The sequence below is a fragment of the Talpa europaea genome (genome assembly GCF_964194135.1).
Source record: "Talpa europaea genome assembly, chromosome: 2".
NCBI lineage: Eukaryota > Metazoa > Chordata > Mammalia > Eulipotyphla > Talpidae > Talpa > Talpa europaea.
The window spans coordinates 128,084,462-128,106,702 of NC_140068.1; the positions used below are offsets into that span (position 1 = coordinate 128,084,462).

At 45.2% G+C, this 22,241-nt stretch overlaps 1 protein-coding gene and 1 pseudogene across 2 annotated transcripts in view; both read right to left on the reverse strand.

Annotated features, from left to right (window-relative positions):
* LOC311188327 (patr class I histocompatibility antigen, A-108 alpha chain-like) overlaps positions 1 to 22,241 on the reverse strand; it is a gene marked incomplete at both ends in the record, with an annotated part of 172,398 nt that overhangs the window by 77,880 nt on the left and 72,277 nt on the right. The window lies entirely within an intron of this gene.
* LOC311167230 (mitochondrial carrier homolog 2-like) lies at positions 4,031 to 4,558 on the reverse strand (annotated as a pseudogene). Its single transcript has one exon. The product of its transcript is annotated as a mitochondrial carrier homolog 2-like (transcript).

Sequence of the window (22,241 nt, forward strand, 5' to 3'; positions counted from 1 at the left end):
TTCCCGAGGTAGAGAGGAGGGAGCTGCTTCTGGGTTGGGCTCTGCCTGTGCCTGTGCACATGATGATGTTCCTGCTGTGTGTGGGTGCTCAGTTTCTTCCCTCCAGGAAATAAGGAGATGATCATTAGTTGTGTCCTTAGACTGTGTGGTGCAGGAGAAAAAAAATTACTGAGAGTCCATGTGCAGAACAATGAGAAGCCTAGAAGGACCACACCATGAAGGTGCCAGGATGTAATTTTTATCTCCCAGGGTGCTTCATGTCAGTGTAGCGGGCCCAATTGCTTGGCCAGGACTGGCCAGTCCATGATTTAGTCCACCTGTTCAAATAGGACTGGGACAACTCATCCTACTGCCAACAATTTCTTTTATCTTGGCTGTCTCACACTGGGGTGAGGCTAGTAAGAATGCAGATTATAGTAACGACTGAGTAGTAGTGAAATGGGTCCACACGGCACAAGCCACAGGACAAAACAGGCTCCCCCCACAGCCTAAGAAGCAGGTGTGTTGCCTGTGCTAGAGCCAGTGTCCCCGCATGTACACCTGTTACACAACAAGGTGAGGGACAGCCTAGAACCCCCAAACCTGCCTGCTCTAAATAATTTCTGCCATCCACCGCATCAACACAACACATACTCTAGTGCAAAAGACCTCTAATAGAAAGGAACTTTGATATCATTAGTGAGCAATAAAAAGAAGAGGAGGGAAAGAATAGATAATACAGTTTCCAAATCAAGCACCCAAAGTTACCCACCCCTTCGTGGGTAAATGCCGAGTCAAGCACGTTGGGCCAAAACAAGGCCAGTGAAGCCTGAAACTTGCCACAAGTCTAAGGTACCTTCTGGGGGGGACCCATAGGAAAGGGCAGAAGAAGCCCAGCATGTCTGGGACAGAAGCTGCAAAATCAAAATCAAGATAAAAGCTGCCATTGTTAACCTCCCCATGGGCTTCTCACCCACAGCTAGTGTTTTAACCAGAACAAGACCAAGAAGCAAGTGCAGCTTCTTCGCATGTCTCTGCTCCATGTGCCTCCTCCAGGCCTCCTTCTGGCTCTCCATCTTCCTTCTTTCTCCCAGTCTCTCTCCAGTTTCTCTTCCTCCCTGCTCAGCTTCACCCTTCCTTGGGTTGGGCAGGGAAACTGGAACCTCCCCTTTCCTGGGGACCACCCTTTTGTGTAGCTTGTGGTCAGCCAGCACAGGCAGCTCTGAAAGCAGCAGCAGAGAAGGGAGTTTCCCTGCCCACTGCCCACGTGTGCTGCCTGCCAGGGGCCCAGCCACTCACAGCAGAGGCAGCAGTGGCCATGGTTCCCATGTCCTGCTGTCCCAGAGGGCACAGCCCTGGGTCTCTGGTACCAGAGGCAGCCCTGAGCCCTATGGCCTCTGGCCCAGGGGGACTTGGAGGAGCATTGGGCCCCTCTAGGGAAGTTCTGGTGCTGCTGATCCTTGGAGCTGCAGGCAGAGGGACCCACAGAGTGCCAGGTCAACATAGCAGGCTCCCAGCAGAGCCCACCTTGCAGCCATTTCCTCCTCCCTACACCCCCCCAACCCCCATTCCTTCCTGCTGCAGTTACACTGGCCCATCCAAGGGCCCTGGGTATGGTGCGCCTCCATCCCCACTGTGCCCACTCCAGCCCAAAACCCTGCCCTGACCTCTGTGCAGGTTCCAGGCTTTTCCCTTTTAAATTTGGCACCAATGTCATAAATGGACTAATCAGGCAACGGACCAATCAAGTTTGAGCTCAGTTTCACTCATGGTGATGATTAATTAAATAAACTTCTTCTTGCTTTTGGACCCAATCCTCAGTGCTTATACAATTGTGCACACAGATGACAACCCATTATTAGTGACCTGTCCCCTCCTTGGCACTGTTTTGCTACTGTTGTTAGTACTGTTGTAGTAGTTATTCTTCACCACCACTTATTTATGGAATAAAAATACCCGAGGACTTCAGTTCAAAATGTCCTGGTTGAAGCAATAAAAATTGCCTTCCTTATTTTATCATTCTTAGAGCCAAATTTTAATAATATCTGATATGATGAGATGAAAGTACACATATGGGGGCCTCTCTGATGCCCTAAGGGCTATGTCTCAACACTATCACTGCTGTGGCCTGAATTGGAACCCTGCCAGGGAGCTGACCCACATATGGTGCAGCAGACCTCTCCTGTATAACCTGCTGCTCTTCTCAGCAGTGTATTTCAGTCAATCTGCCTGTTCTGTTCCCCACTCTGTTTCTGGTGAATCCTCTTACCCCTCACACCTCTGGCCTATACCCTAGTTTTTGTATGCATATACAATTAAGTCTTTAAAAAATTGCATTAGTGCCCTTATGAGAAGAAACTTTTCACAGATGATCGCCCTCTGACAGGTGAGGATATAGTAAGAGGGTAGCTAGCTAAAATGCCCCTCACCAATGTGAATTGATCTTGGATGTCCAGGCCTCCAAAATAGTCAGAAATAAATACTTGTTGTTTAAGCACCCATTCTATGGAATTTTGTTATAGCAGCACGGGCTGACTAAAAGAAATCACCACCTAAGCACCAGACAGGACACTAGCGGTGGCAAATAACGGGGGATAGCTTCAACTAGTGCTGCAAAGACTTTGACAGCTTAATCCACAGAATACTGGTCTGAACTTGTGTTTATGACTTAACCACACCGATGGCTGACTTAAAAAAAAAAAAGTCAATATTCTCAATAAAATTTAAACAAGGTACAGAGTCTAATCAAAATAGCCAAGTAATCTAAATAGTAATCCCAAATTACTGGATATGTGAATTGGCAGGAAAATTTCAGTTCTCATGGGAGAGACAATCAACAGGCATCAGCTCAGGAGGGCATGATGGTCTAGTGCAAACATGCACAGGGCCGGTTCACTGTGGATTCAGGCAGACGAGTCACAAGAGTCCAGAAGTCCTAGTGGATTTTACAGGCTTTAATGCTCTCTCAGGGAACCAGGTACACAGGCACACCAGGCAGGGAAGCTGGCATGCAAGGAGGCAGGCATGGGCCAGGCAGGGTGTCCCGGGTTGCCTAGAGGCTGACAAGCTTTCCAGCTCCTTGCAAATCTTTGCTCTCTTTCTCTGATCTCTCTCTGGTGTTCTCTGGCATTCTCAGTCTCCTGTCATCTCATGACCTCACCTCAAAGTGGTCCCCCAGTCCATGTGGTGGTTGTAGTGTCGCTGCCCTTACAGCCACGTCAGCACAGGTGCCTGCGGTCACACATGCAAGTCCTGTGCTCCTGGGCCCAGGTGTCCATAATCAAAGGCTTGCGTGCCCCTTCCTCACCCATCAGCCCTGGGCATCCACAGAGGCCGGAGCATATAAAATGACCTGATTACTTCATTTACCCGACACGTGGAATTTGGAATCATCTGAAAACTTTAAAGCAGCCCTTATGAAAATGCTCAAGCCAGTAACTGCAAACGATTTTAATGAGAGAATAGAAGATATAAAAAAGTTATAAATGAAAATTTTAGAACTGAAAATACAGTAACATTGGTTGGCTGTATGACAGTGTTCCACTCCAGGGCAGGATGTGGAGAGTAGGGAGGGCTGCCATGTTGGTGGGCAGAGTATGTGGAGACACTGTGCTTTCTGTTCACTTTTGTTTTTTTGTTTTTTTTGTTTTTTTTTCCTGCGACACAGTTTGCTTTATTCATTTTCTTAAATTTTACAGAATTATTTCTCTTCTTGGGATTGTATTCTTCATTTTACAAAGCTTTAAAATGAGACTCAAATCATATGACAATTTGCCTGTCCCTTTAGGAAAACGTAACTTTTTTTTTTCGCTTAAGTTAAATAGAGTCTGGAGCAAAAATGTCCATTTCAGAATGACCCAAGGGAAAGTACCAGTGGTAAATTATGCTACATTGGGATAAAGAACACAAAAGGCAGACACCAAACACCTCCATTTTCCCAAGATTAAATGATTATTAAAAAAGCACGCCACACTGTATATAAATCAACATTCTCTCCCATAATTCTGTGCATCTGGGACTATAGTAACATCACTGTCCCTGTCCCACATCTTCAAATTAACATTCTCAGGTCACAACAATGTCTTCCCAAAGGGGACTTTCCGGAAAAACAAGCTATTTCCTCGGCTCATATTTCCCTCTTTTTGTAGCATACACCAGCAACCTATCCAAGAATTATATATTGGGGAGTAAGGAGGGCACCGAACAGCAAGCCCACAGTTGTTGACAGCCATAAGATTAGAGACAAGCACAAAGGGATAGGTCAACATACTGGCAAAAAATCCTGTGACAGCTTGGGAATAACTTTTCATTTCATTCATTTCATTCATGCACTGTCCAGTGCATAGGTATTGATGGGGTAAGCCAGTGAGTTACAGAGTCACAAAGAAATGATGTCACCTAGGAGGCGAGAAATAAGACCTGCAAAAAATCCTAGGATGCCCTCTTCCTGATAGATGGTTGCAATGGAGTCACAAAGTCCACAGTACCTGGATTCTCTGCCAATAAATTGTACCATAGATCTCAGAATGATCACATGGAAGGGATGTGTGATGAGGGTAACAGCAGAACGGGCCATCATCTCTCGAGTTGTCTCCTTGATAACTCCGTCAAAGCAAAATGAAACTTCTTTCTGTGCATTTCCAGGTCCTAACTCCTCATTCTTATCACACTCCTGGTAATGCTGTAAAACTTTACCATGGACCACAGTTCCAAGGACTCCTGAACACAGTCTTGGTGTTAAGCCTGTGAACAACCCATGCTTCCCATCGATGCTCGCAATGTGCTGAGCATAACAAAAGAGCCCAGGAAGCTGACATACTTGCCGCCCAAAAATATTTCGGCCTATTGTTGGAGGCAAAGGCTCATATCCCACCTGGATGAGCACCTTCACGTACATGAGCGGCTGGGATAGGATGGTATGAACCTAAAACCGCTATTAAAAAACATAGGATATTTAAATGTACATCAAAAAATGCAATAACTTAAATTAAAATATCATGGAATGGGCTTGATAATAGAAAGCTTATGGTAGATTTATTCACAAGCACCAAAAACTGGAAACAACCCAATATCCTTCGATGTGTAAATGGATGAAAAATATGTACAAACCATCCAATACTACTCAATAGTAAATAGATAAAAACCTACTGATGCACTCAACAACCCAGACAGAGCTTAAAGGTGATATGCAGAGGGGAAACAAAGTCTATCTCAAAAGGTTGCCTATTGCATGATTCCATGTGTGTGACCTTCTTCCAGACAAAATGGTAGCAACTGAAAATTGCTCAGTTCTTAAACTTTGCAGTGAAGGAGCGTGTGACAAAAGATTTAACAGAAGGGAATTGTTTGATTGCTCTATAATTTTATTGTATGGTGCGCCCATAAATCTTTACCAGGATGGACAAAGATTATTTTCTTCCCCGACACCTGCATTCCAGCAGCACCGCCATTCTGGCTCTCCCTGGGGCCCTCCAGACATGGTCCCTCCCAGGACGCTTGCAATCACTCATCTTCTGTCTGGAACACTCCACGCCCCGAGGTCCACACTCATTGCCCCCTCACTAATTCCCCTTAAAAAAAAAAATTGACGTATGCTAACTCAAAATATTATTTTTCACCTATATGTCATTAGTCAAAATAATGTCATGTGTGAGTCTCCCCGGTGGCGCAGCGGTTGAGCGCTGGGCTGCGAAGCTGCCCGTGGCCTCTGCAGCGCCGGTTCGATCCCCGGCTGCTCCCCAGCCAATGGAGGAGGGTCCCACATGGCGCGCAGACCTCTCCTGCCGCCCGCTGCTCCCCTCAGCAGTGTACTTCGCTCCTTCTGCCTGCTCTGCTCCCCGCTCTGGCTCTGGTGAATTCTCTCACCATCCCGCGCTTCTGACTGTACCCAGTGCTTGTATAAATAAATAAATAAATCTTTTAAAAAAAAAATAATGTCATGTGGTCTGTTATAGGTACAGAGGGAACTGGGAAATGTGACTTTGGAAAAACATGGGCATATTGACTCCAAAGAAAATTAAAATCTTTTCATAAAAAAAAGAGAACGGTGAATGGTTTTTACAATAGGCAAACATTAGGGTCTCCCACTGTCCTCCATGGGAGCAGGGACTGCCTGATTGTTCATTGGTTTCTCGCTAGCACCTATGGCCATACCTGGCACAGAGTATCTTAAAAACTCTAGAATAAATTACTGTCATCTCATTGGTCCTCTATAAAATAATAGCCAAAACCCCTATTTAAACGATCTCATTAAATTTCACATCTTTTTATTATTAATTAAAGTGATAACTTTTTTTAATATATTTTTTATAGAGGCATGCTTTATTTATTTATTTGTTTGTTTGTTTGTTTTGTTTATACATGCACTGGGTACAGTCAGAAGCGCGGGAGGGTGAGAGAATTCACCAGAGCCAGAGCGGGGAGCAGAGCAGGCAGAAGGAGCGAAGTACACTGCTGAGGGGAGCAGCGGGCGGCAGGAGAGGTCTGCGCGCCATGCGGGACCCTCCTCAGTTGGCCTGGGAGCAGCCGGGGATCGAACCTGCGCCGCAGAGGCCGCGGGCAGCTTCCCAACCCTGCGCTCAGCCGCTGCGCCACCGGGGAGGCCCTAAAGTTATAACTTTTGATGATAGAGGTTTAGTCAAAGGAGATAAATATTTACCCACTAAGGTAAGAGAAATGAGGCTTTCTCCAGATGATGGAGTTGTGTTGGGGCAAGGGAGAACTCCCCCCACCCCATCAGGGTTCTTCTAAGACTCAATGGATGAGCAAATCCACAACAGACAGATTCGTGGGCGAACAGACCAAAATTTAACAGCATGTGTGTGGGGAATTACATGCTTATGAATTCTAAAGAATAATGACGTGAACCTGTGATGTTTACTTTGTGTTTAGGGCCCTGAGGCATCTGGAGAGAGGGGGAGAGATGTTCCAGGATGGGCAGATAAGAAGGGGGTGACTCAGCTTCTCTCTGAGAGTAAAGGTGAGATTCTCGGGGGAGCAGACATGGTCACTGTACACGTGACCAGTTTGATTCCCTCCAAACTACTGAAAAATTCTTGTGGGATCTAAAAGGTGGGACCATGATTACGTCTTTTCTCAGGAAAAGGGAAAAGGACAAAAAGCTCCTAAGTCCTCAGTACTCTTCATTTAAAATATTCTGCACTATTGAAGTGACAGCAGCAGCTTCCTTAGGCACAGGGTCTCCACGCTGGTGACATCCCTGGAGGAGACCCTCCCTGGGCGTGTGGAGAGAAGCCCACCCAACCCTTTTGGGGAGACAGGTCAGCAAAGTGGGGCTCCTGTAAGAGTGAAGAAATTGGGAGCAAGATTTAAAAATAGAGGGAAGTTAAGCATGATGGGGACAGACAGGGCCTGAGAAGAGAAATGACCAGTGAGAAGGTCCCTATGATGGGAAGATGGATGACGATGCCCTAAAACCTGTGTTGCCAGTGAGTTGCTGCTTTTCTTGCACCATCAGCACCTTATGTTTCTTTTGTGACAGTGTGGGGAGAATGCTGGGGTGCAGAGGAAGAGTTTAACACAGGAGAGAAGAAATGTAGTTTCAGAAAAGAGAAGTGAGAGGAGATTGAGAACAGGAGAACCATGAGTTTAATGAAAATGACCATTAAACACAGAGCCCCGCCCTGTCCCCAGCATGGGACAGATACAGAAATAGTGGTGGAAAAGAGGGTGGCACTGATGCCCAACTGTACACAGCAGTTTAGCGAAAAATTAAAGGGTAGATGTATTAGAGTTGTCCATACAAATAGTCCTATAGATTTTGTGTGTGTGTGTGTGTGTGTGTGTGTAAATGATTTCTTACAAGTGTTATAAGGAACTGACCAACATAATTATGTTGACTTAGGTTGCCTTTAGTCATTTTTCCCTTCAAGTTCTAAGTATACCTTCAGTCCCCAAATCAAATCCCACCCCTTCTCTCTAACCACTTCAGCTTGGATTCACTCCAGTGGCGCCCCAAAAAGGGAAGAAGAGAAAAGTTGCCAGAAGTGAAAGGTGTACTTTTCTTCATGTATTATTCTTCGCTTCTGTTTTCTTTTTCAGTTTGTTTCTGTCTCCTCATCTCATAACTTAAAAAAGAAAATCAGCACACACATCACTCTATATTGTCCTGTTTTATCACTATTGCTTTATAGATTCCCCAGCTACTTTACCAGGTAAAGGAGGGCAAAGAACACATCTTATCTTTTTTTTCCCTAAATCTTTCACAGCATCTGGAAGAGTGCTAAATATTTAACGAACAGTATTTGCTTGAGTTACTTGTTCTTTTTTAAAAGATTCATTTATTTAGGCATATAAGAGCTGGGGTACAGGCCAGAGATGCGGGGGGGGGGGGCGGTGGTGGTGAGAGGATTCACCAGAGACAGAGTGGGGAACAGAACAGGCAGATTGACCAAAGTACACTGCCGAGGGGAGCAGCGGGCAAGTCAGGAGAGGTCTGCTGTGCCATGTGGGTTGCTCTCTGGCTGGCGGGGACAAACTCATGCTGCAGAGGCTGCAAACTGCTTCATAGCTCGGTACTTAACCCCTTGCACCATCAGAGAGGCCTGGGTTACTTCTTTTAATAAATGTTCACAATAGTTTAAGAGTGGGTGTTTTACAGAAGTATAAAGAAATCAAGTGTCTAAAACCTAATATATCAATAAACTTGTTTAAAGTTAAAAATATCTCATACAAAGTAGACAGAATTGCCAAATGAATTGAAAAGATAATTTTCTTGGTCATATGAGAGAAAAATTCATATCAGGATATTTTAGAGTTGTGTTAATTTTAGACATATCTTTATGATTTTATTGTCTTTCTGGACATACCGTTCAGCTATATGGACCAATAAAAATTGCACTGGTAATACTAAAATATTTTAACATTGTTAGTGAATATGATTCTTCTTGTAGTCACTGAAAATATGCCATGTAAATTTATGTTTCACCCAACAAAAATTTTGAAAACAGATTGACATTCAAAAATCAACAAATGCTTCCTTCTCAGAGTAATTATTGGCTACATTGGGAACAATAATAGAGCAAATTAAATTTGATTTTATTTCCAAGATTAGAAAGGGACTAGAATTAAGCTCCTTGAAGGAGTCACTGATTATTGAATCTTATGCATTCTGATAAGCTATTTTCTCAAGCCAAGAAAATATGCATACGAATTTGACACTGAGACTTCAGGAAAGCAGATCTCTGACCTGGGTAATTCTATCAGCACCTCAGTATGTGAGCTGGAAACACTAAGTTTATAGCTCACAGGGACCCTTAGGTTGAAGGACAAAATCTCTCCAAGGGCAAAGTCAAAGAATATGCTAAACATGAGGAGGGTTGGTTGCTGATGAGAGAAAATCTCCCACAAGTCATATTCATTTTGTATTATATGGGCCCCTTTAACAGAAACTTGATTTGACATAAAGTAGGTTGGGAGCTGGGTATTGCAATGATTGAGAAGTTTCACAGAGTTTAAAGGCAGGAATGCGCTGGAGTTCTGGAAGGTAGTGAAACCCAACTAAGCTGATAGATTCTAGGAAGGAAGTGCTCTTGGTCCAAATCTGCTTCTCCTTTTTGCATTTCCTCCTGTCTTCTTTCTCCCTGATGTTTGCCTCTTTCTGGTCTTCACTTCACAAAGTGGGCTATAGTGGAAGGCACATGAAGTGGCCCACTTTATTCCTGTACATAATGTTGAAATTCCTGGATGAGACCATAGTTGGTCAGTTAGTTCATATTGCCTGAACTTCAACAGTCAGCAGTGGCCTTGGACCATCGTACCTGTCATCCATTTTACTGCCTGGAGACTGCTTCTGTGGTTTTTCTTGTAACAGGATGCTTGAATATAATTTTGAAATGCTCAGTTTTGAAACCTACCCTAAATTTCCTAGTGGTCAGTGTTAAAACAAAGTATACAAAGTACACAAAATATGTGTAACATAACAAAAAAATAAATTTTCTCCACCCTTGCTTCCTTGCTTGCTCAACAGTCAAATTACATTTTTGATAGAGGATTGTGAAATGGGCAATTTCCATAGAAGAGTCATGAGTTTGTTCGATACTCTAGAAATAGATGTTTATTAGATATGCAATTTGGATATAGCTTGCAGTTAAAATTTATTTCTTTGGGAAACAAAATGTCGTAAAAATGACATACAAATGTCATAAGTTGAAATGGAATGGTCACATTACATTCAAACAAAAATAATAAAATTTCAAGAAATCACAAAAAAGAGAAGCACATGCAAAATAGTATTAGGTAAAAAAGGCATTATACAGGGCCTCCCCGGTGGCGCAGCGGTTGAGCGCTGGGTTGAGAAGCTGCCCGTAGCTTCCCGCAGCCTCTGCAGCGCCGGTTCGATCCCCGGCTGCTCCCCGGCCACCAGAGGAGGGTCCCACATGGCGCGCAGACCTCTCCTGCCGCCCTCTGCTCCCCTCAGCAGTGTACTTCGGTTCTTCTGCCTGCTCTGCTCCCCGCTCTGGCTCTGGTGAATTCTCTCGCCCTCCCGCGCTGCTGACTGTACCCAGTGCTTGTATAAATAAATAAATAAATCTTTAAAAAAAAAAAAAAAAAAAAAAGGCATTATACAAATTTTATGATATCATTTGTAGAAGCTTAAAAACATCATCTCAATTTCAGTGATTCCTGAGTTGTATGATAATGGACAATGCACTTTTTCTTTAATACTGGAACTGTTATTAATGACTACTGCTATTTTAATAATTTAAAAAGTTTTTTTTAATAAAGAGAAGGTGCTATCCCTGTAGGAGGAATAGCACTGGAATAGTGGAAACACTGTCTTGATTGCTGACACGAATCAGTAGTGATACATTACTAATGCATCACTAGAAAAGGGTAACAGAGAGTGTGGTGCTGGATGAGAGCAATGCTGAAGAATATTCAGGTTCCTTTTAAATAAACTTTCCAGTTGAATATCTGATTGTTCCCGTACCTTTCATTGAAAAGGTTTTCCTTGACCCCAATACATTACTTTGCTGTTTGTTAAAAATTAAGTGATTGCCCAAGTGTATCTATTTCCGGACACTCTAATCTATTCTGTTGATGCCTGTCAGGACTTAGGCCAGGATCACACTGTCCTGATTAATGCAGCTTTAGTAAATGTTGAATTCAGGTACTGTAAATTTTGCAATTTGTTCTTTTTTAAAAGGAAAAGGTATATATATCCATTTATTTGTGTTTTCTGCAGCCAACCTCAGAGAGGAAATGTTCGGAGGCTTTGCAAGTAGCTGAGTGACTGAAACTGTTCCCCGTTTTGCTGCTGTCACAGCCTGGCAGGGAAGGCGAGACCTGGACTTGGGAGCCTCTCTAAGATTTCAGTGTGGCCATTTGTCAGGCCTTTCAGCTGCAGCAGCTATTTTGAGTGTCGCTTGTCTGGTGCTGTGCTGGGGCATCTCGGCAGCTCCGTTGAGCATCTCCTGTTGTGTCTTCTGCTGTCTTCGTGAGTTGGATCCCGGCCTATAGTCTGGCGGCCACGTGCTCCAGGCCCTCAGTGGCAGGAAGATGCTACTTGGGAACATTTGTGTTTAGGACTTCAAAACACTGGACACTGCTTCAGGTGAGGTAAACGGCCATTTGTGGTCTCAGGAACTCTATGTTTTTCCCTGGTTTTTAAATAAACCCCATTATTGTTGTCCTCTGAGGCTGAGTGGTCTTGTAATTTTGTGCACGGGGGAGGAACTCAGATTGGTAAACTATTTGGGCAGTGTCCTTGGCCAGCTTTAGTGTCTCTCTTGCCCTGTATCATTTTTATTTTGCTCTTTTCCTTTCAGACTTGCCTGGCCGCTTCTGCCCCTCTCCTCTGGGTCTCCACCAGAAGGTGCCTTAGTCTTGTTGTAAGCTCTCAGGCCTCAGCGGACCTGCTCTGGGCCAACCCTGTTTGGCTGGACATTTACATGCAATGGAATGGTAACTTTGGGTGTTTCATTTAGAAACTACTTTAACTATAGTCTTTCGTTCTCTTTATTAAACACTAAGTGTATTGAAGTCCTCTTCTATTGAAGACCTTATGCATTAGAGTAAATTAATTAATTAATTAATTAACTAAATAAATCCCAGTTCCAGGTCTTCACCTTCCCCCAGGCTCTAACAGCAGCAAAGCTGGGAACAGGTGAAGAAGCTGTGATTGCTTCTCAGCCTTGGACTTGGGGGACATGGGAGGAGACACTGGGAATAGATGTGGGTGAGAGACCTGTGGGGAGATTACAGTGGCAACATTTATCTTGATTTTGATTTTGCGCTTTTCCATCCAGATTTGTCTGGCTCTTTCTGCCCCTTTCCTATAGGTCCCCACAAGAAGGTACCTTAGACTTTTGACAGGTTTTGGGGCCTCAGTGTCCCTGTTTTGGATCAAACTGTTTGGCTGAGGTGACCCACAAGGGGATGGGTAACTTTGGGTGCTTGATTGGGAAACATATTCTCTACTCTCTCCCTTCATTCTCTTTCTTACACAGTGATTGTATTAAAGTCCCTTCCCATTAAATGTCTTATGCACTAGAGTGTGTTTTGTTTTCATGTGGCTGATGGCAGAACCCATTTAGCGTGGGCAGGTTTGGGAGTCCTGGGTCCCTCACCCTGCCTGGTAACAGAACCTCCTTTTACTATGGATATCACACTGTTACAGTCCTGCCCTTAGGCAAAAAAAAAAAAAAGGAAGGTTTCCCAAAATATCCAAAATACACCTTTCATATGGTCAAGTATTCCATTCCTTGCTATAAATCCCAAGGTAAAAGCACTAATTCCAAAGGATATGCGCCTCCTGTGCTCACTGCAGCCTGTGCACAATAACAAACTATGGAAACACCTCAGTGCCCAACGACAGATGAGTGGGTTAAGAAGAGGTGGTAGACAGACACAATGAAATACTACTCAGCTGTGAAAAGTTATATTTGCAGCAACATTGACAGATGTGGAGGGGATTATGCTAAGTGAAATAAGTTAGAATGAGAAAGTCAACTACTGAGTGATGTCACTCATTAGTGGAATATAACGTAACCAAGCAGGGACAGATGAGACTAAACCAAAACATACTCTAGAAATATGAGGTTATGTGGGAGGGGAGGGAGAGGGTGTGATGTAGGAAACAAAGTGGGAAGAGGGCCTAGTGACGGTGGTGAGGACTGTGGGTGCCCTTAGGTGGGTGTGAAGTGGTAACAAACACTTGAAGAGGTGTGACCCTGTGCCTCTGCACACATACAGTATGTAAACCTATGTTACCTCAGTAGAAATAATACAATCATGGCTGGGGGGAGAAACTATCTTGAGCAAAAGAAAAATTGTCTTTTCCATCCATCACTGACCTCAGGACTTTGCCTTCGCCTCCTCACTGTCATGCAGGGTGAGGGCCTGGTTTCCCACAAGGGCAGAGGCAGGAGATGCAGGGACTCCTGGGGCTGCTCAGATCCGGCTGAGTAGAGACACTGCAGAGAGGGCGGCTCCGAGGAGACCAGAGACAGAGGGTCAGAGTAACCCCAGTGCTGAGTGAGGGTCTGGTTCTCTAGGGGAGGCGAGTGTGTATGTGTGTGTGTGTGTGTGTGTGTGTGTAACAGGAGACACAGGGCACACAAGATAAGAAAATAGGGGAGAATTATACATCAAGTCCCAGCATAAATAAATTCAAATCTCACAGAGAGGGAGAATGTCAGCACAACACCTCAATAAGTACAGTTCCATGAAGAAGCTGTCTTTGAGCAGGACGTGAAGAAGCACTGGGTCTCAGAATAGAAGGAAGTTTAGAAATATGTTGTGGTTGGACTGAGCTGAAGGAGCTGGGTAGGACCCCCTCGAGGACCCTACCAGGATGTGGTTGCACCTGACAGCTCCCTCCCCAACCCCCAATGTTCACTTCAAGCTCTTCTTCTTTGGGGTCACTGTAGAAAATACACAGGCCTCAGAGTCAGGGAGGTCTACCCTGGCACCCCCTGTTTCCCAGGGGTCACTGCCTCCGTGGGCTACAGCTACTTTCTCTCTAGACCAGAGCTGGAGGGAGTCACACAGTGTGTGTGCCCTACTGGCCTGGCCCAGGGACAGGATTAGCCCAGGTCACACCGGTAACTGAGCTGAGCCTTCATGGAAGATGCAGGAAGGGAGGGAGAGATGGGGCAGGGTCCATCAGCTCTTGGAAGATGTAATGTTACCCCAGGGTAACCCTCCATGTGCAGCAGGGAGAGGATCTCAGATAAACCCAGGCTGGTTCCCCACCTCCCTCCCCACTATAGTGACAGGATGAATCTCCTTGTATTCATGGCCACACTGGAGGGGAGCACAGACAGACAAGCATTGTTACTGTGTTTGTTACCAGGATTGGAGGTCAGACTTTTTTTTTTAACTGTAAAAGTTCTTTTATTTTTTAAATTAATTTATTTATATATATTTTACATCATTGTTCCTTTTTAAACAATGTTTGTTTGTTTTTTCCTCCTCAGGTATAGACCCCATAGAAGTTCCTCCACCAATGCAGCTGTGCACCATCCCCACAGCTCCCTGTGCTCCTCCCTCCCTCCTTCCCATCCCTCTCCCTCAGGCTCCCCTACAGGATGTCTCTGGTTTATAATTATCTGTTTTTTTTTGTTTTGTTTTGTTTTGCTTTGTTGTGCTTTGTACTGTTATTATTTTTCCCCTACATCTTATTTGTTTCCCCTATATTCCTCCTATATGTGAAGCCACCTGTTATTTTTCTTTTTCCTTCTGACTTGTTTCACTGAGCTTAATTCCTTCTAGCTCCTTCCACGTTGCTGCAAATTTGATGAGTTTGTCTTCTTTCATCACTTAGTAATATTCTATTGCCTAAATATACCAAAACCTTTTGACTCATTTGTTGATTTGGGGGCATTGGGTTTGTTTCCATATCTTGGCTACTGTAAATATTGCTGAAATAAACATAGCAGTGCAGTTTTCCTTTTGAATTACTGTTTTTGTGTCCTTTGGGTAGATTCCTAGGAATGGAGTTGCTGGATCATTAGATAGATCCATTTATAGTAATTTGAGGGTCCTCCTCACAGCTCTGAATAATGGTAGGACCAGTGTGCATTTCCACCAGCAGTGCAGGAGAGTTCCTTTTTCTCCACATCCTCTCCAGCATTTGTTGTTTCTGGGTTTTTTTGTTTTGTTTTGTTTTGTTTTTTTTTTTCATTTTTAATGTGGGCATTCTCATGGGACTGAAGTGTACCCCATCTTCTTGATCCATTCAAGATCCCTGATTTAAAATACAATGAGAAACTACTTCACACCTGTGAGAAGGGCCCATATCTAAAAGACCAGACCTAACAAGAGCTGGTAGGACATGGAGACAAGGGACGGCCCTGCACTGATTTGGGGAATATAGACTGGTTCATCCCTGATGGAAAAAAGTGTCCAGGTTTCTTAGAAAATTAACTGAGCATCTGCCATAGGACCCAGCAGTCACATTCCAAGGTATCTACCCTGCCTCAGACGGCCCATGAGAAGTTCTCAGCTATGAACTGGATTCGAAGTCTAAATGAATTAGCAGCAGGGGGGAGGCTGGGGAGAGCCCTCTAGAGTGGCTCTGCCTCTCCCCCAGCCTGAGCTCTTATTAAAGATATGAACAAAGGGACAAGGAAACAGCGTGCAATTGTGTTTATGCTTATACACATGAATTAGTTACTGCTGGAACAAGTTTTTCTAATTAGTAGGGATCATGCCACAAGTCAGCATGTCCTCAGGGAACAGGAGTTCATTTGGGGAAGAAGTTCTGTTTGCAGAACTTCTAACCTCCTGGAACCTCCTGTGCAGAGTAAGCAGGTGCTCTCAGGGACTCCAGCTTCCCTTAGGGCGGCAGGTGCCAGCATACCCAGAGGATGTTACATTACTTCAAAGGAAACCTACACCCCCATGATCACTGCAGCACTGTTTATAATTGCCAAGCTGTGGAAGGGGTGGTACACAGATAATAGAATACTGCTCATCAAGGAACATAAACTAATGCCATCTGGGGCAACACGGATGGAGCTAATTGAAATAAGCCTAACGGAGAAAAACAAATGTATCACTTAGATATGGATATAGAGAAATTAGACAAAGGGCTAGATGGGGAGGACATGACCCCAGGAAATGGAGCTGGTGAACACCAGGCTGGGGGTGGGGAGGTGGAAACTACCAGAAATGGGCTGCTGTGGAGGTGCCTTCTGGAGAGGAGAAGAAATACACATGCCATGTGCAGCATGAGGGGCTGATAGCACCCCAAGTCCTGAGATGGGGTAAGGAGTGGGATGTGGGCACACGGCTGACTCAGGGTCATCAGAAGCCCTTCTGGAGACCTTCAGCGGGTCAGATTGAGGCCTCAGGTTCAGGGTCTGGCCTTCTCCTCCCTTCCAGTTCCCTCTCCTCAGTTCTCCATCCTTGCTGTCATCCTCATTTCCGGCTTGGTTCTTTTTGGAGGTGTGCTCATTGGATACAAGGTGGCTTCATGTGTGAGGGGCTAGAAGAAGTGCTCAGGTAGGGAAGGGAGTGGGGGATCTTGTCCACTGGGGGCTTTCATGTCCCAGGGAGAACTTGCCCTGCCTGGTTAATGGGAAGTACCATCCACACATGTGTGTTGCCCAGAGGGCATTTGGTCCAGTCCCCCCTCACCTCCTTTCTTTTTTTTCCCAGTCCTGACCTGGGTTTTCACTCACAGTTCTGGAAACTTCCTTGTGGCCCAGGATTAGAAGATTCCCTTAGGCTTCTGACCTGACTCCTCCCTCGCCTGACATGATGCTTCTTCCCATAGGAGGACAAGGAGGAAGCTACACTCAGGCTGCAAGTAGGTGTGTTCAAGGGTTGGATCCCTGAGCCCCTGGGAACAGTGTAGATGGAGCCCGTGGGGGAGTCACTCTCATCTGTTCCTCTCATGGTCTTATCTCTGATTTGTTGTGTTCTCCCCCAGGCAGCCACAGTCCCAGTGCTCTGAAATGTATCTCAGCCCCTAAAGGTGAGACCCTCGAAGACTGCTGGGGGGCTGGAATTTGTGGCAGAGAGACTGGGACAAGATTATGGGGATGCTTTCAGGAGGACATCCTGAGAATGCAGTGGACCATTGATATTGTTAACACTGAGGGAATTCACCTGAATTTCTTCATCATTATTTTCTTTCAGGGTATTAGACAGCCTTGTGTGGGCCTGAGTGTTACAGGATTTCTTTTTGCCCACATTGTGTGGCTTTATGATCCCCTGCTTTAAACCTTCACACCTGTGAGAACGGCCCATATCCAAAAGACCAGAAACTCAAGTGCTGGCAAGGATGTGGAAAAAGGGGACAGTCGTGCACAGTTTTTGGATAAAGACTGAGCCAGCCCTTCTGGAAACAGTACTGAGGTTTCTTAAAGAGTAAATGTGGTTCTGCCATTGGACCCAGAAATTCTACACTGAGGATCTCCTCACAGCGGATACTCTCCGGTAAAGGGACCTGCACTCCCGTCACCACTGAAGCACTATTTACAGTAACCAAGCTATGAAAACAACCTAAATGCCCCAGACAGGTGGAAAATTAAGAAGAAGCTGGGATTACACGTGTACATATATGTACATATACAGGTGACTCCAAAGGAGATGAACGTTGGGGTTTGGGGAAGGGAGCTGTCAGGGGTGAAGAAGCCACCACATCCTAGCAGGGGCCAGGGTGGGGGGAGGGGTCCTGCCCAGCTCTTTACACCTCAAGCCAACCATGAGATATTTCTAAACCTCCTCCTCTTCTTCAGGTCCAGTGCTTTTTCAGTCCTGCTCAGAAGCTGCTTCTGCATGGAACTGTATTTACTGAGGTGTTGTTCTGACACTCTCTACTCTGTGTGCGATTTGAATTAATTTATTCTGGGGCTTGATGTTAATTGACTTCCCATCATCTTATGTTGTGTATCCTGTCTCTGCTGTCACACACACACACACACACACACACACACACTCCCCTCTCCTTGGGAACCAGACCCTCACTCAGCACTGGGGTTACTCTGACCCTCTGTCTCTGGTCCCCTCAGAGCCGCCCTCTCTGCAGTGTCTCTACTCAGCGGGGTCTGAGCAGCTCCAGGAGTCCCTGCACCTCCTGCCTCTGATCTTGTGGGAAACCAGCCCCTCAGCCTGCATGACAGTGAGGAGGCGAAGGCAAAGTCCTGAGGTCAGTGACTGATGGAGGAGACAATTTACTTTTTTTTCTTTTTACCTTCATTATATTATTCAACTGAGGTTAGCATTGGTTTACAATACTGCATGTGTTCAGAGGCAAGGGTCACACCTCTTCAGATGTTTGTTACCACATCACACCCACCCTAAGGGCACCCACAGTCTTAACCATAGTCCATTGGGCCCTCTTCCGACTTTGTTTCCTACTCTTACCCCAGCCCATGGCTTCCATTCTGCAGTCATATATATAGAGTATGTTTTGGTTTAGTTTCATCTGTCCCTGCTTTGTTTCTTTATATTCCAATTATGAAATCATCCAGTATTTAACTTTCCCCTTCAAACTTATTTCACTTAGCACAATCCCATACACAACTATCCATGTTGTTGCAAATCCAATATTTCATCTTTTTCACAGGCGAGTAGTATTCCATTGTGTATATAGCTTGTGTTCTTTATCCCCTCATCTGCCATTGGGCACTTAGGTTGTCTTCATCACTTGGTTATACTAGACAGCGTTGCAGTACCAGAGGAGGCGCATATTCCTTGGAATTAGTGTTTTTACCTTCTTTGGATAAATACTACGGAATGGGATGCTTGACCATGTGACAGGTCTATTTTGAGGAATCTTCATTTTAATTTTTTTTTTTATATAGGGGCAGGACCAATGTGCTATCCATAGAAAACATAGGTTCCAGGTTACTGCCCCGCCCAAGGAAAGGTGGAGCTAAGCAGGGATGAGAAGCTAAGGAAGAGGAGGAAGACGTGGAGTAAGACAAGGAAAGGAGGCTGGAGGAGGTGCATGGAGCAGAGAGACATGTGAAGAAGAAACCACACTTGCTTCTCACTTGGACTTGTTCCAGGGAGTTGGGGACATGGAAAGAGACAAGTGAAAGAGACAAAAACGTGAATGAGAGACCCATGGGGAGGCTGTCAATGGCTGCTGTTATCTTGATGTGGATTTTGACTTTGCTCTTTTCCTTCCAGACTTGCCTGGCCCCTCCTGCCCCTGTCCCATGGGTCTCTACCAGTGGGTGCCTTAGCCTTGTGGCAGGCTTTTGGGCCCCAGTGCGCCTATTTTGGGCCAAGCCTGTTTCTCTGGGCATTTACCCATGAGGAGACGGGTAACAATGGGTGCTTCACTTGGGAACTATTCTAATTATATTCTTTCTCTTCTCTCGCTCTAATGCACACTGATTCTCTATTTTATACTAATTGCATTAAAGTTCTTTTCTATTGAAGGTCTTATACTTTAGAGTATGTTTTGTTTTTATGCAGCTGATGGCAGATCCCTTGTAGAGTGTACAGTTTTTAGGGTCCAGGGAACCCCTCATTCTGCCCACTAACAGGACCAGACATCATTCCCACCATGTGCCAGAGTTCCTTTTCCTCCACACCCTTCAATGGGTCATTCTCACAGTGTGAGGTGGTAACTCATTATGATTTCAATTGGCATTTTCCTGACAGCACATGGCAAACATTTATCCATCTACCTATTGGCCACATGTGTGTCTTCTTTAGAAAAAGTACCTATTTAGCTCTTCTGCCCCTGTTTTGAGTTGTTTTCTTGTTTTGGAGTTCTTTGTAGATTTTGGAGATTAACTCCTTGTTGGATTGATGATGTGCAAATAGTTTCTCCGATTTGATATTGTCTTATCATTTTAACGATAGTTTCCTTCACTATGTAGAAGCTTTTTAGTCTGATGTGATTCCATTGGTTTCTTTTTGCTTTTGCTTCCTTGGAGCACAGAAGACACTATGGGCAGTGAAAATACTCTGCATGATATTCTCATGGTGGACACAGGTCATTATACATTTGTCCAACACCCCAAGAACGGACAACACCAGAGGGAACCCTGAGAGAAACCATGACTTTGTGACTGTGACATGCAGGTCCATCACATGTAATCCACGTGTCAGTCTGGTCTTAACACATGATTTGGACATGATGTGTGAACAGTTTTATAAATTGAGGAATAAAGTGTAATTTACTTTAGAAAGCATATTTCATACTCATACAAGGACATTTAAATAACACTCAAGGATACGCATAAGTCATTCCCCTCCACCCCCAACACCCCAGTCAGCCAGTGTCTGCTCAAAACCAGTTAGCAATTTATCTTTTCTCATATATATATATATATATATATATATATATATATATCGCCATGCTCCTGTCTGGGCAATAGTGTTTGTTTTCCCAACAGTAAAGGAGTTCAGGTCACAGAGTGGGGAGAAACATTTGTAAATCACGAATCTGATAAAGGATGGTATCTACAAATAATGCCTAAAACTCAATGATCAGAAAGAAATAACCCAATTTTAATAAGGACAAAATAGTGTAATAAATGAATGGCAACTCATCTTTAAAAATGTACAAAATTTCCTTACAAACAGCAACTTTAGTCATAGAAAAGTAAAAATATGATCAAATGCTCAATATCACAGTTAAGAACAACAGTGACACCATCATCCTTCTGTCCAGGGTGTGCACAAGGAGACTCAACAGGATCATTGTAAAAGATCCTTAGGGGCTGAGAGATACATCAGAGCCCTGGGCACTGCTGCTGCCTGGTTGAGAACAAAACAGAACCTGGTCAGAAATGAGACCATAGGAGGGAGTGATGATGGTGACTCTCCCATGGAGTCCATTTACACTGTCCCCAGGTGCGCAGGGATCAAACCACACTTACCTGCAGCCTGAGTGTAGCTTCCTGCTTTTCCTCCTGTGTGAAGAAACATCATGTGAGACTAGGGTGCGGTCAGGTCAGGAGACCTAAAGGAATCTTTTAATCCTGCAGAACAGGGAAGTTTCCAGAACTGTGAGTAAAGACCCAGGTCAGGACTGGGAAAAATGAAGAAAGGAGGTGAGGGGGGACTGGACCAAATGCCCTCTGGGTACCACACATATGTGTGGTTGGTACTTCCCATTAACCAGGTAGGGCAAGTTCTCCCTGGAACTTGAAAGCCCCCAGTCCCTTCCCTACCTGAGTGCTTCTTCCTCCACATCACAGCTGCAGCCACCGCAGTTCCAGTGAGCACAGCTCCAAGGAGAACCAGGCCAGCAAAGATGCCCGTGGTAGGGATGGAGGACTGAGGAGGCACTGGAAGGGAAGGGAAGATTATACCCTGAGCCCCAGACCTTATCCTGGCCCTCTGAAGGTCTCCAGAAGTGCCCTGATGGCCCTGAGAATAGCCTCTGTGCCCACATCCTCCTCCTTACCCCATCTAAGGACTTGGGGCTCCAGCAGGCCTTCATGCTGCACGTGACACGTGTATCTCTGCTCCTCTCCAGAAGGCACCACCACAGCTGCCCACTTCTGGAAGGTTCCATCTCCCCCAGGCCTGGTCTCCACCAGCTCCATCTCCTGGGTCAGGTCCTCCCCATCTCGCTGCCAGGTCAGGGTGATGTCCGCAGGGTAGAAGTCCAGGGCCCAGCACCTCAGGATGACCTCATGGTCACTGGAGGGGTGGTGGGTCATGTGTGTCTTTGGGGGATCTGAGGTGGTAAATCAGAAAACTCACCTTGTGTTTCCTCCATGGACACTGAAGAATCCTCATAAGACCATCCTCACAATGGACAAGACAACTGGTGTGGCAGCAAGAAGCATAAAATGTAAAAAACAGGCTAATCTGGGGGAATCTGTGAGATTCTCCTATTCCTTAGAAAGTTCTAGAATGAGGATGAAAACCCAGGGTAGGATGAAGCAGAGGGAGTGGAACACAGACTTTTTATTCCTGACCTGGGTGGAAGGTGAATGACACAGAAAAGCAGGAATCACATAACTGAAAATGTTCTCAGACCAGAAACAAGACTGAGGGAGAAACTCCTGGTTCCCAAACAGGCCCCTGGTCAAAAGGACCCGGTGACGCGTGATGTCAGGGACTGTCTGTCTGTCTCAGGAGAGACTGGATCCCTTCCCTGTCCTTCAGGAGAAGCCGGAGTCTCTGGGAGTCTCTCTGGTGCAGAACATGAAACCCAGGGGAGTCCCCCTCTAGGGACTAGAGAGAGGACTCATTTCCCGCAGTGACTCCAGGCAGGGGGGGACCGGGAGGCCTCCAGGCCCCTCTTACCTGTGTGCTGCAGAGTCTCCTTCCCGTGCGCCAGGAATCTGAGCAGCCACCTCAGGCACATGCCC